This window comes from Lissotriton vulgaris, chromosome 1_1, assembly GCF_964263255.1.
Source record: "Lissotriton vulgaris chromosome 1_1, aLisVul1.2, whole genome shotgun sequence".
Taxonomy (NCBI): Eukaryota; Metazoa; Chordata; class Amphibia; order Caudata; family Salamandridae; genus Lissotriton; species Lissotriton vulgaris.
The window spans coordinates 1393667336-1393683335 of NC_141685.1; the positions used below are offsets into that span (position 1 = coordinate 1393667336).

The 16000-nt window shown below is 50.0% G+C and overlaps 1 protein-coding gene across 5 annotated transcripts in view; it reads left to right on the forward strand.

The window, feature by feature from the left end:
• The first annotated feature begins 804 nt into the window (after nt 1-804).
• The window catches only part of KMT2E (lysine methyltransferase 2E (inactive)), a 1891352-nt gene continuing 1876156 nt past the window's right edge, over nt 805-16000 (forward strand). For 4 of the 5 annotated variants that reach the window (XM_086966923.1, XM_086966942.1, XM_086966930.1 and 1 more), the window contains exon 1: nt 805-1852. The gene's annotated coding sequence lies outside the window, so the exon portion shown is untranslated. The remainder of the gene's footprint in view (nt 1853-16000) is intronic. The other variant, XM_086966938.1, reaches the window with a different exon arrangement.

Genomic DNA, 16000 nt, shown 5'->3' on the forward strand with positions numbered 1-16000 from the left:
TGCACCCAAGATTTACAGAGACTCGTTTTAATGCGCTTGAATTGAGTTCGCGCTATAAAAAAATATATATAAAAAAAATGCGCCAACCATGGAGCAAAGTTCGTGGGCCACAATCAAGCACGTGACCAGAGCGCTGGCAGGTTCAGCAAGAAGGCACACGCCATTTTGCTCTGACGCATTTACTAACGGGCAATCTTTACAGACCTCCGAGGAATATCACAAGATCCGCGCAATGCAGCGAAGTAGGAAGTAGTCAGCCCCAGCACCGTCTTGTAAACGGCGCTTGACTGCCATTTGGCCGTTAGGCGCCTCGCGCCACTCCCTCTGCGGCAACATCCACACACGACAACCAGTACACCGTAGATTATCGTCATGGTCAGCCAATCAGAGAGCGCGCCGTGGAGTAGAACGACCTGCGATAGGCCGACACAAGCCCCCACCCGTCGTCTGGAACGTTCACTAGAAGGAGAGCCGTCGGCGAATAAACACACCGCCATTACAGACACCCAAGCAACGCCCGTCACCAAGGTCGACACCACCGAGCAGGCCGACAGCGACTCACGCACCAAGTTCCTCCAACACCTAGTCTTGTCCTCGGCTGGCAGTCTCTTCGTCTCCCGTGGAGGCCCTACAAGGATTCACTGACGCAATCTAACTGCTCCCCAGAACAACCATCCACGCCACACTCCATCGAAATACGAAAGGAGTCGTGAGCTCCCTTTATATGTGGTGCGTTGAGCCTGCGCACTAAGCTCTGGTGGGCGTTTCAGGAAAACCAGGCCGCCTCTCCATAGGCAGCTGACTGAGTAGCATATTATCATAACACGAGCATAGGCTCCAAGAGACCCCTCCCAAAGCCCAGCCCAAGTGTCAAACGCTGCTGTCAGTGCTCTGCAGCCCGAGCTCACCGCCGTGAGAAAATAAACAATGAAAGTGCAGCCATCATTGACACTCTTAGCGGGTAAAACACAGGCACACCAAAACTCCAGCCTCCTCTAGAACTCGGGTATTCAACATATCTGATCCTTGCCTTTATAATCTCAACCCAGACTCATTCTAACCATAGGCAGTAACAGCAATCCAATCACCCTACAATACCAGTCCCATGCACAGTCTAGCTCCAAATCAAACTCTCTGCAACGATAGGGATCTTCTACCTCCAACTCAAACCCTGCAATCCAAAATAAGCCCAAATCAGGCACCTTTTAACCGCAGCCGAAACTTGATACAACCCAAGGTACCAATGAACAGGGCTGTAAATCTAAACCCAAACAAGCCACCATTTAATTTCGGGCACACTTGAATAGCAGCCCGGGCACCTTCCAACACCGTGGGCCTCCTTACCCCGGACCAGGAACATCGTCACCCCCGTCCAGACATCGGAACATAGACCCCCAGGAAGCCACTATCCGCGCTGGGGTCCTACTAGCCAGGCCCACGGACATAACGCATGTGTCGCGAGGGCTGCCGCCTTGCCCACGCGCTAAGCTATCGGTGCCTCACGTAACATGGCAGCTGCAGAGCTGGCGAACCCCGCTCCCCCGCCCCTGCGGGGTGGGCGGGGAGACCCTGTCGCTGGACGCCATTTTGCCAGAGAGGCAGTGTCATCGGAACAGCGGAGTGCGGCTGCCCGGGAGGCGCATTTGTACACACGGTGAAAGCGCCGCTCACAGGCACAGCACCACCCCGGCAGGATCCGGGAAGGAACAGGACTCAGCCCGCAGCGCCGGACCGTGGAGGTCTGCCTGTCAACGGCGCCCACCTTTGACTGCACGGGGTCTCTGCAGTGGAACAGCTGCATTGTTTTGGTACCTGGTCTCGAAGTCTCGCAATTAAGCGTAGGACGTCACAGGTATGTGCCCACTACCCTAGAACAACTTTACACATAGGCTCCCTCGCTCGTTTGTTATCCCGCTCCGCTGTCTGCCAAGACGCAATCTTGTGTGTTTCTCTTGGGGAATAGGGAAGCAAAACACCCAAGTAGAATCCCCTGTGCACTACTCGCTGATGTCCGTTCAGTCCCAAGGGATGAAGAGTTATTTCAACCCCCCACACCTGTCAGGTGTGTGGTGACAGAGTAGAGCGCCTGTTAGGGCTGCTGCCAAGGAAGGGGGTGTGACCGCCGTGTGTATACACAAACCGCTCGAGCCCACTGCCTTCTCGTAGTACAACTGCGCACCACGCCTCCTGGCACATCACAAGCATTCCGTTCCACCGCCCTCTTTCCCTTGGTACCCCAGAGCACCCTGTGCACCCTCCCCCGTTACCTCGTACTACCGCAACCGTCTCATAGCACCTCACAAGTGCGCCATAGCCCGCCTTCTCATACCTCGGAGACGCCCCCCTTCCATCCTCCAGACCTGCCACTTTTTGGCACCTCACACAACCCCACCATCTCCTGACACACTAAAGCATGCTGCCCCCGCTTTCTGACAGTACAACAATACACAGTCCTACTCCTGACAGCTCATACACTCGCTATACTACCACCTCATCCTGGCACAACACAATCAGTCCTCGGTGAAGCCAACCCAGCACCGAAAACTACGCACTCTGCTTCGTCCTTGTACTCCAAAAACACCCCCTTCGCCACCTTTTTGTACCGTATTCGACACCCACTCCCGCAGCATCTCCGGTCACCTCGTCACTATTTCCCCTCTGCCTCCCATTACAACACTGAACAATGGCCGCCTCCTGGTTGTTCGCATAATCCCCACCACGTCTTGTAATCCAATACATTCCATGGATGCCACATCGTCCGACAAGCCACTATCTCTCAATACAACAGTGGACGCCACACCACCTCTTGACAGCTCACCCACCCTGCGCTACCTCGTTCTCTTTACACACCTTTACTTCCTTCCATCTAGCACAACAAAACTGTCCACTGATACCACCTTGCACTGTATGTTGTTGTTATATTATGTAATGAGGATCTGTATATCGTGCTTCTCACCTGAGGAGTAACCATGATTTGGCAGTGATGTAGGAGAAGGAGCATCATGCTGATTTGCTCCTGCGGATGCAAGGTATTTGCACATGGTGGAATGTGGCAGAGCGCAGTTGCCTGGTGGGTTTGTGGAAGTCTGGTCGGTGGTTGAGGTAGGCAGGTCCAACATTGTGGAGGGCTTTGTATGTATAGGTGAGCAATTTGAATTGGCATCACTCCATGTAGACGTCAAAAAGGGTAGGGCACGGCGTTGGTCCTTGCAGGATTCCCCAGAAGAGTTTATTTGGTTCAGAAGTGTAGGTGGGAGTCTGACTCGCTCGTTCCTGTTGTGGAGTCTTGTGATGAGTTTGCTGTGGGAGATGGCGTGGAAGGCTGTAGAAAGGTCAACTAGTATGAATATTATGGTTTACTCTTTGTTCATGATGTTATCTGTTGCTGCAATGAGAGCAGTTATTGTACAGTGGTTGCTGCGGAATCCAGACTGTGAGATGTCTAGTAGGTGATGTTCAAGGTGGCTAGAGAGTTGTTTGCTGATGGTTTTTCCTTGACTTTGAATGGGAAGGGCAGGAGTGAGGCTGGTCTGTAGTTGCTGAGCTCTTTTGGGTTTGCTGTGGGTTTCTGTTTGCTTCTAGTTGTCCGTGAAGGTTCCACTTTGGATGGAGGAGGTGGTGGTGGTGTGATGGGAGCAGATGAGAATTCCTCCTAAATCTTTTATATGGCAGGGCCCCAGAGAGGATCATTGTCATGATTCCAGCTGTGTCTTCTGGGGTGAGGGGTTTTCAGTTGGTGATCTGGTGCTCCAATTTGGTGGTGGGCAGCTGGATGATGAGTTCTTGCATCTTGTGTTGGAGGTTGAAGTTGCTGTAGATCTTGAAGCTGTTGTCATTGAAAAAATCAGAGAGGTCTTCTGAAGTGGTAATGGGGTTAGTTGTACAGGGGGTTTGAGAACTCTTTGATGATGTTGAAGAGGTCTCTGCAGTTATTGGAGCTGTTTTCCAGTCAGAAACGTATGTCTGCTTTTTTTTAATGTATTTTTTTAACACACCTAGTAGAACAACACACTCTGCTGCCACTTCCTTGCACATCACACCCCCTATACCAATAAGATTATTCTGGCATATCACATAACTGAACTCCTGCGACCCAACCTTCGCCTCTAATAGCTCACACATCCTCCAAACCATTTGTCTGGAACCTTCAAAACTTACACGCCCCCCCATGAAATACTCTGGCCCATTATAATGCATATTCCACTGCCTTTTGACACCCAATGTACCCCTTGATATCCCCACATTACTATTTCTTTACGACCGAACCTTTCCTAAGGCCAATAGGATTAAACAGGTGTTTTACATAATCATGAATTTGCACCAGAATCAAACATTTGCTGCATAACTGGTGGATTTTAACCAAAAATAAATATTGTTCTTTGCTTGAGGTGAACCTCTGCATCACACACTTCATAACTTAATAACTTAGCTGGTCGTCTTTCAGCTGTTTATTGCTATATTTCAGCTTTCAAAATGGTATTTTTTCCTTCGTGATGTTAACGTTTCTGATTGATGGATTACCATAAGGGCATTGGAATGTTGCAAGGAGTAAAACCCGCACTCCAGTGTAAATCAGATTGGTTAGAAATGATGCTTCCCCCCCATGAAAATGTTTTGTTTGACTATTTATTCAAATGTATGTTAACTTATAAGACCTTGTACTCGGATCAGAAGTTATTTCAAAATGGCACTCGGAAGAATTCAAAACCCTGTGTTTGTTTTTCAGATCGGATTCTTTAATATTTTTAAGTACATCCTAGCAAGACTTTAACTTCATAGGCTTATGATGCACAAGTGGGAGTGGTCTTAATGAAAAGGGGCTTACATGTGCCCGTTAATGTACACACAGAGTAACTAAAAACTGAATACGTTTTAAAAAGGTATCTGGAATGCACAGCAGCGAAGAACAACTTTTATTACAAGACATGATCTGAATGGCTGTTTTCTGCTTATTATATCATTGTGTATGTGTTTACTCATACCAACCGTGGGAGATAAAAAGGACAGGGTCAATACAATGCTAGTCCTGTGCTTCAGACAAGACAACATTGTTAATTGCCTATAAATTATATTTGGAATAGGAACTGCTGAACGCATATAATCTTTCATAAGAGACATCATTTTTTTGTAATGTTGACATTCCATCTGCATCAGCATGTACTGAAATCTCAATCATTGGATAGTAATGCCTTAATGCACAGTATCATTTTGCTTCAATTGCATCTGATGGCTTTACCTGTCATTGTATTTGGTCATTCGTTGCTACATAAGTCCAGCATTCCTGATCAACACCACCACCTCCTGTATTGCCTCCTTCAGGCATATCCCTCAGATCTGTCATTTGCTTGATATTTCTGTGTTTTTTGTTGCCTACCACTGATGTATTCCAATTCCATCTATACAACTGGTTATATTGTGTCATGCTCTTTGCATATATATCCGCTTACCACATTGTGTTATTTAAATACTATCCCCCTATAGACCATACGTCTATCCAGTCTCTATTTGATCATTCACATGCTCCTCTATGCCATCTCACCTTTTGATACAGGACAAATGTTTCAGCAGTTCTTTTTCTGCAGACACCCATTGATAACTCACACACTCAACTTTTGACAGATTTTTTGGCTCTTATAACTAAATTATTGATCACCTATGACGATCCTCACAGTGTACACCTTTTATGAGAGGCTGTCACCATCTGAAGGAGAGTTTCTTTTACACTTATCTGGATCATTCCTAATACACAACCAGTGCTGGATCTGCATAGCGTGTGTCTCTTCTGCCTGCTCCGACTCCCGGTCAATGGCGCCGAAGGCTTTGCAGGAGCTATCCCGAAAGCTGCTTGAGCACCAGGCAGTCGGCTCCGCGCCGTTCCAAGTCCTGGTTGTGAGAGAGGTCAAGGGTCCAGTTTGCGGAGCCACCAACTTTCGCCCAAATCTTCGCACTCGGGGTCAAGTAAGTCAAAGCATAGAAAGAAGTCGAAGAAGCACAGTCGCTCTTCGACTTCTCCTCGTCGGTCGGCCGTCCCGACGAGGGACGCAGGTGGTGCCCCTCCCGTGGCTCCGTGCACAGAGCACGAACAGTCGACTCCGCGTTTCCCTCCCTTTCCGGGACTCGGAGCGACTCCCACCCAGCTTCGTACGCTCTGAGAGGCGATGCATACCACCTTTGCGCAGCCCGAACCCGCCGGCGCGCTTTCGGGCCCTGCTGACTTGGTTGGTGGGGGCATAGGCCTCCTCCGCCGACGGCCCCAGCGCTGCAGGCCCCCCTTGGATCCATAACTGGATCCGGTTTGGCGCTGGTTGACCTGATTACGCCTCCACTGGCGCCGCTTCCTCCGGCACCACTACCGCGTTCGATGCCGGTCGGCCCCGGCCTCCATCCCGAGGTGGACCCGGAGCCGGGCCGGCATCACCCGACGCTGGATGGGCGCCAAGTGGGATGTTTGTGCCCCTATTCACTCCTGGTGTCCCTTTTCATCCAGAATGGCATCCAGAGGATGAGGGGGAGAACTGGGAGGGGTCAGGTTGGACTGTGAACAGGATTGGAGAGAGGAACTGGGGGATGCCAGTGGTTTGGACACCTCCCCTGACCGTGGCATGTTGTCTCCTTCTACCGTGGCTACGGAGGAGGGAGCATCATACGCAGTGGTGTTGTGTAGGGCGGCTGAGGCTCTCAACCTAGAACATCTTTGGGCATGTGGTCCAGGCCCAACATGGGGGCTCCCGTGGACAGGAAGATTGCCAGACGTTGGTTCCGGGCGACCCCACTTTCCTCTCCCAACACCCCACCCCGGAGAGCTTGGTGGTCTAAGCCTTCACATCCAAGAGCACATTCCCCACCGCTCCACTGGAAAGGGAATCCAAGAAGCGGGACCATCTTGGAAAGAACATTTTTCTCTTCCGCCAGCTTAGGACTGCGGTCGGTAAACACTTCATATCTCTTGGGCCGGTATTGCCACCCGGTGTGGGATACGGTTGCGCAGGTGCTGTCTCAGTGTCCGGAGGAGGCCCGGGAAGTGCTCTCTCAGGCTGTCGCCGCCGGGAGGGATGCAGCGAAGTTTACCATCTGTTGTGGGCTGGACAACGCCGACTCTCTGGGAAGGACCATTTCAATGTCAGTAGCGCTTCGTCGCTACGCCTGGATGAAATCGACTGGCTTTTCAGGGGATATCCAGAACACCTTGATGGACATGCCTTTTGATGGCTGTCGCCTTTTTGGCGACAAAGCAGACAACGCTCTAGAGCGTTTTAAGGACTCAAGGGCTACGGCCAAGTCCTTGGGCCTCCACCCACCCTGCGCAGTCTACTTTTCGCCCCTTTCGTGACTATGGAAGGGCTACCCCGCTACGTCCCAGCCACCGGCCGCAGCAAGCTACCCAACCTTCGCGGGGACGTGGGAACAATCGTCGTGGTTCATGGGCCAGCGGGTGGGCCACTCCAGCAACCCCTCACACTCCCCTTGCAGCAGCCTCTAAACCCTCCTAGTCTGACCTTTCAGGCCTATCAAACGTCAGTGGGCGGCATGATTCGCCATCATCTTCCCCACTGATGCACCATCACGCCGGACAAGTGGGTTTTGCTAATAGTCCCTCCCCTTTGAGACTACCCCTACTGCCATGCCACCGAGATATCACTGCATGTCGGAGGATCATCTGGCCCTTCTCCAGCAGGAAGTTATGGCTCTCTTGGCCAAGGGAGCCATTGAGCGCGTTCCTGTCCCAGAAGTAGGTTGTGGTTGTTACTCCCACTACTTTCTGGTCCCCAAGAAGGACAAGGGCCTGCGTCCTATGTTGGATCTCAGGGATGTCAACTGCTTTCTCCGGAAGTAGAAGTTCAAGATGTTGCCGTTTGCTCAGGTCTTGTTGGCCCTCGTCCCAGAACACTGGATGGTAGCGTTGGACTTGCAGGACGCCTATTTGTACATCCCCTTTTTGCCGGCCCATCGGCGTTACCTATGGTTCACTATAGGCCATGAGCATTTTCAGTTCACAGTGCTCCACTCTCGCCTACCAGCGCCCCTCGAATGTTCACGAAAGTGATGGCGGTGGTAGCAGCTCATCGGCGCAGATCAGGGATTTCAGTCTTCCCACATCTCGATGACTGGCTGTTGAAGGCGGCTTCTCCCAATGCAGTAGTTTCCCACCTCCAGACTACGGCTGACCTCCTGCATTCACTGGGGTTCTCCATCAATGTTCCAAATTCACTCCTGATTCCCTCTCAGAAGCTTCTCTTCATCGCAGTGGCTCTGGACACAATGCAGTTTCGGATCTATGCTCCCGAACAGCAAGTCTGGGATATTCAGGCTATGATTCCGATCTTTCAGCCTCTATCCTGGGTTTCGGTCAGAATGACTGAGGCTGCTGGGCCTCATGGCCTTCTGCATCCTGCTGTTCGATCATGCCAGGTGGCATATGCGGGCTTTGCATTTGGACCTGAAGTTCCAGTGGGTGCAGCATCAGGGGAATCTGTCCGATTGCAGAGGGCACTCCATGATAACAGCATTGGTGGGTCACGAACCAGGATTGGGTCAATGGCAGATCCCTCTCCCTTCCCCAACCAGACCACACCATGGTGACGGACGCATCCCTTCTGGGATGGGGCAGCCACATGGGAGAGGAGGAGAACAGAGGCCTCTGGTCTCCGGCGGAGTCCGCGCTCCACATCAACCTTCTGGAGCTCTGGGCGATTCGTCTTGCACTAAAAGCATTTCGTCCCTCTGTCCAGGGAAGGGTAGTGCAGGTGTTCACAGACAACACCACCGCCATGTGGTATTGCAACAAACAGGGCGGGGTGGGGTCATGGACTTATGTCAAGGAGCGCTCCGCCTCCGTACATGGCTGGAACTTCAGGGCATATCCCTAGTGGTTCAACACCTGGCAGGTTCTCTGAATGCCAGGGCAGACAAACTCAGCTGCAGGTGCATGCATTGGCATCTGCAGACCTTTTTCCAGGGGGGGGGGGGGGCAAACGTCATCACCATCCACCGACATGATGTGTGCCAGGTGGGGCACAAGAAACACTGCGACGCAGAACTGGGATGGTAAATGCCAGGAATCCAGGACATGTGACTGACCCTGCCACAGGCTAACAAACACCACCTGTAGGCAAAACGCTAAACTTTCTGACAAGGTGCTTTATCTCTGTCTGCTAGGTGTGCAGACTTCCGGGTCCTCGATCCAACACCTATTAAGGCTGGCTTCAGCAGGATTCTATTTTTATCAGAATACTTCAAAACAGCCTATGATTAAAGCACCAGATTAAATATACTGTATGCACAGTGTATGTTAGGGATTATTTGTAGCACACATATTTACCAATATTGGCTTCTTGGTGCTAGAATTCATGATAACTTTTATCCAAAGTTAAAGCACAACGTCAAAGTTAGTAATAAATAATGCAGCAATCACACACGCTAGTGATTCGCCAATGGGTGCTCCCTTTACAAGAATTCCCCGGGCATTGCTAAATTTTACACACATTCAATTAATGTATACAAAATAAAATGTATAGGTCCAAATGTTAGCTATATTTTTTAAAAGAAACTTAGAGTCCCTCTAGGTGTAGTCAATGTCAAACTGACAACGTGCCCACGTTTAGGGATACAATAATGGCCAGCTCCCTTATGCGGAAGCCCGGTACCGTAAATGTGTGGCACATGCGGCGCCCGCAGCGGCGGCACATCAGGTCCAGGGATGCCGAGTCTTACACAGTGGTCGAAGTGGGGGGAAAAAAGGTAGGGGAACAGTGGGCGGAGAATCAGAGGGCGGGAATAACCCAAGGATTGGATCTGTGGGTGGAGCCAGAGGTGTGGTCAAAATGCGCAGACATCCCAATTTTTAGTATTTGTTTGGCATTTCACTGTCCAGTTTAATCAACCAATGGATACACATGATTATTTAAGGTTATAATGAGTTATTGACATTAGAAGCATATCCCACTTTGTGAATATATTTTAATCACAGAATGTACCAAATACGATAAAATGTGGAAACACAAGCCATTTGTCTCCGAGCCATGGAGTTTCTGTCATCAGCACTACTCCCTTTTTCCATAACAACAGTTCAAAATATCCTAGATTGCAAATGTTTTCTCTATAAAATTATGGCTCTGCCATATTTGCCTCATAATGGAAGATCTGCTGCACGATCTGATCACTTAAACTAATAAATTGTTTGTAGCTCAAACATATCGAAAGTTAATATAAAATGTGACTTGTGTTGCTGCGGAGTGGATGGCCTATTGTAAAGGTTGACTGGTCACCTTTCTCACTGCTGCGTTTGTATGTTACACTGGTACTAATAAGGCAAAATCTTTCCAGAGACTTAGCATGTGTACACAGGTCAAAATAATAAAATATCTGAAAATATACTGCATTACGCTGCAGCCTTTTTTTAATGCATAATTTAGTCAACATAATATTGTCACCCTTTGCTGCATAATTAATTACAGTGGCCCCACAGGCAACACATGTTAAAAGTGCTTGTGAATGAAGCAGGGAGACTGTAAGTTTGCGAACTTAGTTTGGTGTGCGTGCAAATCCTGCATTGCCAATCCCTGGTGAGTTGCAGCTACTACTGCTGAAACAAGGCCAATGGAGGTACCTTTGGGTGAGGCAGACTGGCCTCAAGGGCAGGGCCAGCCATAGCACTGGTGGTGTTCTGTGCATTAATGTTTGTAGTGCCCCCCTAATGACCACCTCTGCCATAGATTCCCTCACTACCACCCTTTAACTGTGCCCCCCAAGTTTCCATAACCACTCTCTCTCAGATGCATTTAATTTGATTTACAGCGCCACTCACACCATTGTAGGGTGTCAGAGCACTTTATATCACACACATTACACAGAGACAATCAATATGTGTGTAAACCACTGTATAGAAAATGTTACATAAGACTAAGGACTACAAGGTGTAGGAATCGCATGACAACCATACTAGTCGCCCGTATAGTTTTATAGTGATTGGTCTGGAGAAACACAATACCTGGAATTTAAAACGTAATACCATGGTTGGGGGTTCTCCTTAATAATCAGAATTGATTTCTGTCCAAAAGAACACTTTTTGGGACATTAGGACAATCAAAAGGGGGGCGGGGACATAACGCTCTAATTTATACCTTGCAGTTTGCATGCAGCTCTTAATGACAGTTAATAGCTCACTGTTCTAAGTTAGGATTTTAACTTACAAACTGCAAGTAAGAAAAAAGGATCTCTGACAAAAGCAGTAGCCCACTGACCTATTTACATTATGTGCACTTTGTGATCTGCATGGCGCATGTTCTTTGCAGCCGGTACATTATCCCTCTGAGCTACCTTTCCGTGAGTTAAAACTTCCACTAGACAAAATTCTGATCCCTCTCTAGGAAGAACATTAATCACCAGAGTCATCATGACATTTTTATTGTTGCCGAAAATTGCTAGAGGCCAGGAAGGAGGCAGCAAGCGTTTTTAAAACCATAATATACTTGCAAACATGATGCCTCCACCTAAAGTTAGCACCCGGTGCGGTCACACTTGTTGCACTGCCCTAGAGCTGGCCCTTCTCAAGGGGCCTGTGACCTCAGTGACTATTTCTAGGGTGTGCTGCTTCATAGGCCTGCCCGCAAGACTGGAGGTGAAGTTCAGTATGGATAGTGGTGGACAAGCCTTGAAGGTTAACCTACACTTGTCATGTTAGGGTCCACCTGCTGGTGCGAAGACACCAGGACTTCTAAGGTGTTGCAAAGCCTTCTAAGGTCTAGCATGTGATTGTGCTCTCGCAGGAGAGTGGTCTGGTGGACTGGTTATTAAGGCTGAACCTGGTTCCCAGTTCCAAATTCAGCAGCTCTGACCATAGTGCCACATCCTCTCCCCCACTGAACACCGTACTGCCCCACTGAGAAAAACTCCCACTGTTTTCAACTACAACCCAATTGTTGCCCACTATAAACACCTGGATGAGGCTCAATTTAAATTGCGCACTAGACAAGAGCAATATGCGGCCTACAAAAAAAAAATAACAACATCCTGGAAAAAGCAAACATTTATAGGGAATACAAAATTTAGCAAACCATGGGAAATGTAAGCAGGAACAACATGGTTACCTTAATGCTTTTACACTCACTATTCAGAAATCAGTGAGTGCTTTTGCCTGAAAAGTTAAGGACAAGACTACAGGGCCCTGAATGGACCCATTTCAATGGCCATTGCTTATATCCTTACAAAACGCAAGCAGTATGGTAAAAAGACCACATCCCTGAACGCAGAGTCGCAGCACGCATTTTGTTTTTCAATCCACACATTGCAGTACCTCCAGGATTGGTGCACTAGTTCCAAGTCCAGGGAAAACGAAGACAAGAAAACAAAAATAGCGCTTCACTGGCAAACTCTGTAAAAGTGGCGCTAATGTGTTTGTGTGAATAAAATCAGTTTGGCCAGTTTGCTTCCACTCTGTCTTACTTTATTTAGTGATTTATCTATTGTTCATATTTTTATCCTTTTATTCCCAATGCTGCACTTTGGAATTAAAATGTCAGAAAATATGGCATTTCCAGCAAAAGCATCTTTCTTTTTTTGGATCCATTTCACAGGGAAGCAAATAAAAGAAAGGAGAGGAAAGAGTGAGAACCCCAACTTGAAGTCATGGTTTTCAGGGGCGTCCGCAGGGGGGCAAGGAGGGTCCCTCCGGGGGGGGGGGGGGGGCAAGCGCCCCTCCTTGCCCCCCCCCTGCGGACGCCCATGGGTGCATGATGGATCACGAGAGACTTGGTGAGATCTATACACCACCTATGAGAACGTGCAATGTCAGCAATTCTGCATGTTGGAATTTCCAAGTCGGCACTAGCTATGCAATGCTTTTCATCGCAAGTTGAGTTGGGGTCTGTTGTTCGCCTTTCCGCCTACACCACTTCTGCCCAGAGTGCTGAAGATGATCAGGCGCGGCCAGGCCCAAATCATTCTTGTGGCCCCGTATTGGGCATGACGTGTCTGGTATCCCGAGCTGATCAACATGGCCATCGATCCTCCGATCAGACTGCCTCTTCGGAGGATATTCTGTCGCAGCAGAAGGAGACGGCCCTCCACCCGAACCTGTCCAGCCTCCACCTCCTTACGTGGAGATTGAGTGGCGGCAGTTGACGTCTTTTGACCTGCTTCCTGAAGTCTGTGATGTAATCTTGGCAGCCAGGTGTCCCTCCAATAAGATGGTATACGCCTGCCGGTAGAACAAGTTTGTGGCATGGTGCACAGCAAAGGCTGTGGATCCCCTTTCTGCGGTTCTCTTGTTTCTTCTTTCTCTAGCCCAGCAGGGCTCTGCTCTGGGCACTATCAAGGGCTATCTTTCAGCCATCTCTGCCTTCCTTCGGCTTCCAGATCAGCCTTCTCTTTTCAAGTCCCCTCTTGTAAGTCACTTCTTGAAAGGCATAACTTATCTCTTTCCTCCTATTCCCTTCGTTATGCCTCAGTGGGACTTAAACCTGGTTTAACTTATTTAATGTGCGCTCCCTTTGAGCCGCTTCACAACTGTCCCTTAAGGCTCTTGACTCGCAAAACTGCGATCCTTGTGGCCATCACCTCTGCCAGACGAGTGAGTGAGCTCCAGGCGCTTTCTTCTAATGCTCCTTTTCTCGCTGCAAATCAGGACAGCAATGTCCTAAGGACTCGTCCATCCTTCCTGCCCAAGGTTATCACTGCCTTCCATATCGGGCAGTTCTGATAGATACATCTGCCGTGTGGATTCCTCACCTTGTGAATATCCCCCTTGCGCCAGCAACATTCGGAAATTCTTTTTCGTAGCCTCGCGCCGACGTGGATAGGACGTCACAGAGACACGGCTCCGCTCGCGACTCCGCTGACGTCACCGACGCCTATAACAGGCCCACGCCGGCGTGATGACATCAGTTCCCTTTTTTCCGCGTCGTCGACGCTAACGGTTATCGGGAATCTCTGTAGCCTTTTGGTACTTTGTTGCCATTTTGTTGGTTAATTCTGCTTCTCTGTATCCAGTTTCTTCGAAAATGTCATCTAAGAAGACCGGCTTCAAGCCCTGCAGGGAGTGCGGTAAAATGATGTCCATTACCGACCCCCATGAAGACTGCATCTGGTGCTTAAGTTCCGACCATGATGTGGAGGATTGTTCTTCATGTCGGAAGATGAATCCGAAGGCCCTGAGGGAGAGAGAAGCCAAACTTCTGGTTGCGAAGGTGAAAGCTGGAAAGGAGAAGTCGTCGAGGTCTCGTTCTCGAAGGGCGAGGTCGAAGTCCAGGGCGAGGTCGAGATCTGCTTCTCGAGAGAGGTCGTCTTCGAAGTCGGCGTCGGATCATGTTTCGAAGTCGAAGAAAAAGCACAAGAAGAGGAGACATGAGTCCCGACGCCGGTCTGGTAAGGAGTCGGGCTCGAGGTCGAGGTCGAGGTCACCGAAGAAGGTACGTTCGAAGGTGGTTACCCTCGAAGTCTCCGAGCATGAAGGTGAGGCCTCGCCATCTGAGTCGCGTGGGCGATCTCCATCTCCGGCTCCGAAAGCTTCTCCGGTTCCGAGTCCGTCTCCGGCGCCGTCCCCGGCCCGTGATGAGGAAGAGGCCCGGGAGGATGTGGATTCCGCGCCTGTCGTAGAGCCGAATCCGATCCCTCTTCAGGAGCGGCTGATGGTTTTCAGCCGCCCTTTCCTGCTCCAGGCCAGGACCCTTCTGCGTTTCTTAACGCAATGTATGGTGTCTTCTCAAGGGCATGGTACCCCTCTGGTGCGCCTTCGGGCCCCACGGGTCCATTGGCATTCAGCCTGGGAGTTCCTCACTCCTATCCTCCGGCTCCGTTTATGCCCTACATGCCGGCTCCGGCGCCGCATTGGCATTTCCCGGCTCCGCCGAAGTCGTCGACGCCGATTCCGGCTTCGCCTGCTCCTGATCATCCTCGAGGGCATTCTTCTGTGCCGTCGGATTCGATACCGGCGCCGGCCCCGAATCCGTCGAAGCCGCTGGTGGATCCGGTTGCGAGGCGTGTTAAGGAGAGATCCAGAAGAGAAGCACAGCGCCTTCTGGAGGAGCAGAGTTATATGGGCTCTCAGTCTGACGTTGAAGAAGGTGAGCTAGAGGAGAGCTGTTTTGAGGAATTGGCGGATTCCGGGACCCTTGATTTCTCTCCAGAGTGGGAGTTGCCCTCAGGCTCAGGTGCTCCATCTAAGGATATTCAGCCTTACCATCTAGTAATGAGAAAAGCTGCTGAGCTTCTTCAATTGACTCTGCCTACAGTGGAGTTCAAGTCTAACCTCCTCACAGAAGTCTTGCATTCTCCTAATTCGGTGGTTGAGCCTTTACTTCCATTCAATGATGCCTTGACTGATCCTATTATGGAAGTCTGGAAGAAACCCTTGTCTGCTCCTGCGGTTTCTAAGAGTGTTGCAAGGAGGTACAGGGCCGCTCCTGAGGACCCGGCCTTTCTCTCTTCACATCCTTCGCCGGAGAGCCTGGTCATTCAGGCTGCCTGTTCGAAGAAGAGTCTTAGTGCCTTTCCGCAGGTTCCTTGTGAGAAGGAGGCTAAGAAACAGGACCAGGTGGCAAAGAAGACCTTTTCATCGGCTAGTATGGCCTTAAAGTCTACTAATGCCACATGCCTAATGGGGAGGTATGTTCATGCCCTGATGGACTCCTTACGTATCCTGGCCCCTAAAATTCCTGAAGCAAACCGAAAGGATTTTGAGGAGGTGATCAATGACACTCAGGCGGCTGTCCGCCAGGTAATTCAAAGTGGTCTGGACACTGCTGACTCTGTGGCTCGAATTATGGGCACCGCTGTTGCGACAAGGAGATCTGCCTGGTTGAAGTCATCGGACTTTTCGGCTGATGTTCAGGCGACTCTGCTTGATCTCCCCTTTGATGGCTCAGGTCTCTTTGGGAAAAAGGCGGATGCTGCTCTTGAGCGGTTCAAGGATTGCAGGGCAACAGCGAAGTCTTTGGGCCTCCAGATCAGGGGCGCTTCTTCCGGCAGAAGGTTCAGGGGCTTTGGTCGCTCCTTTCGGAATTTC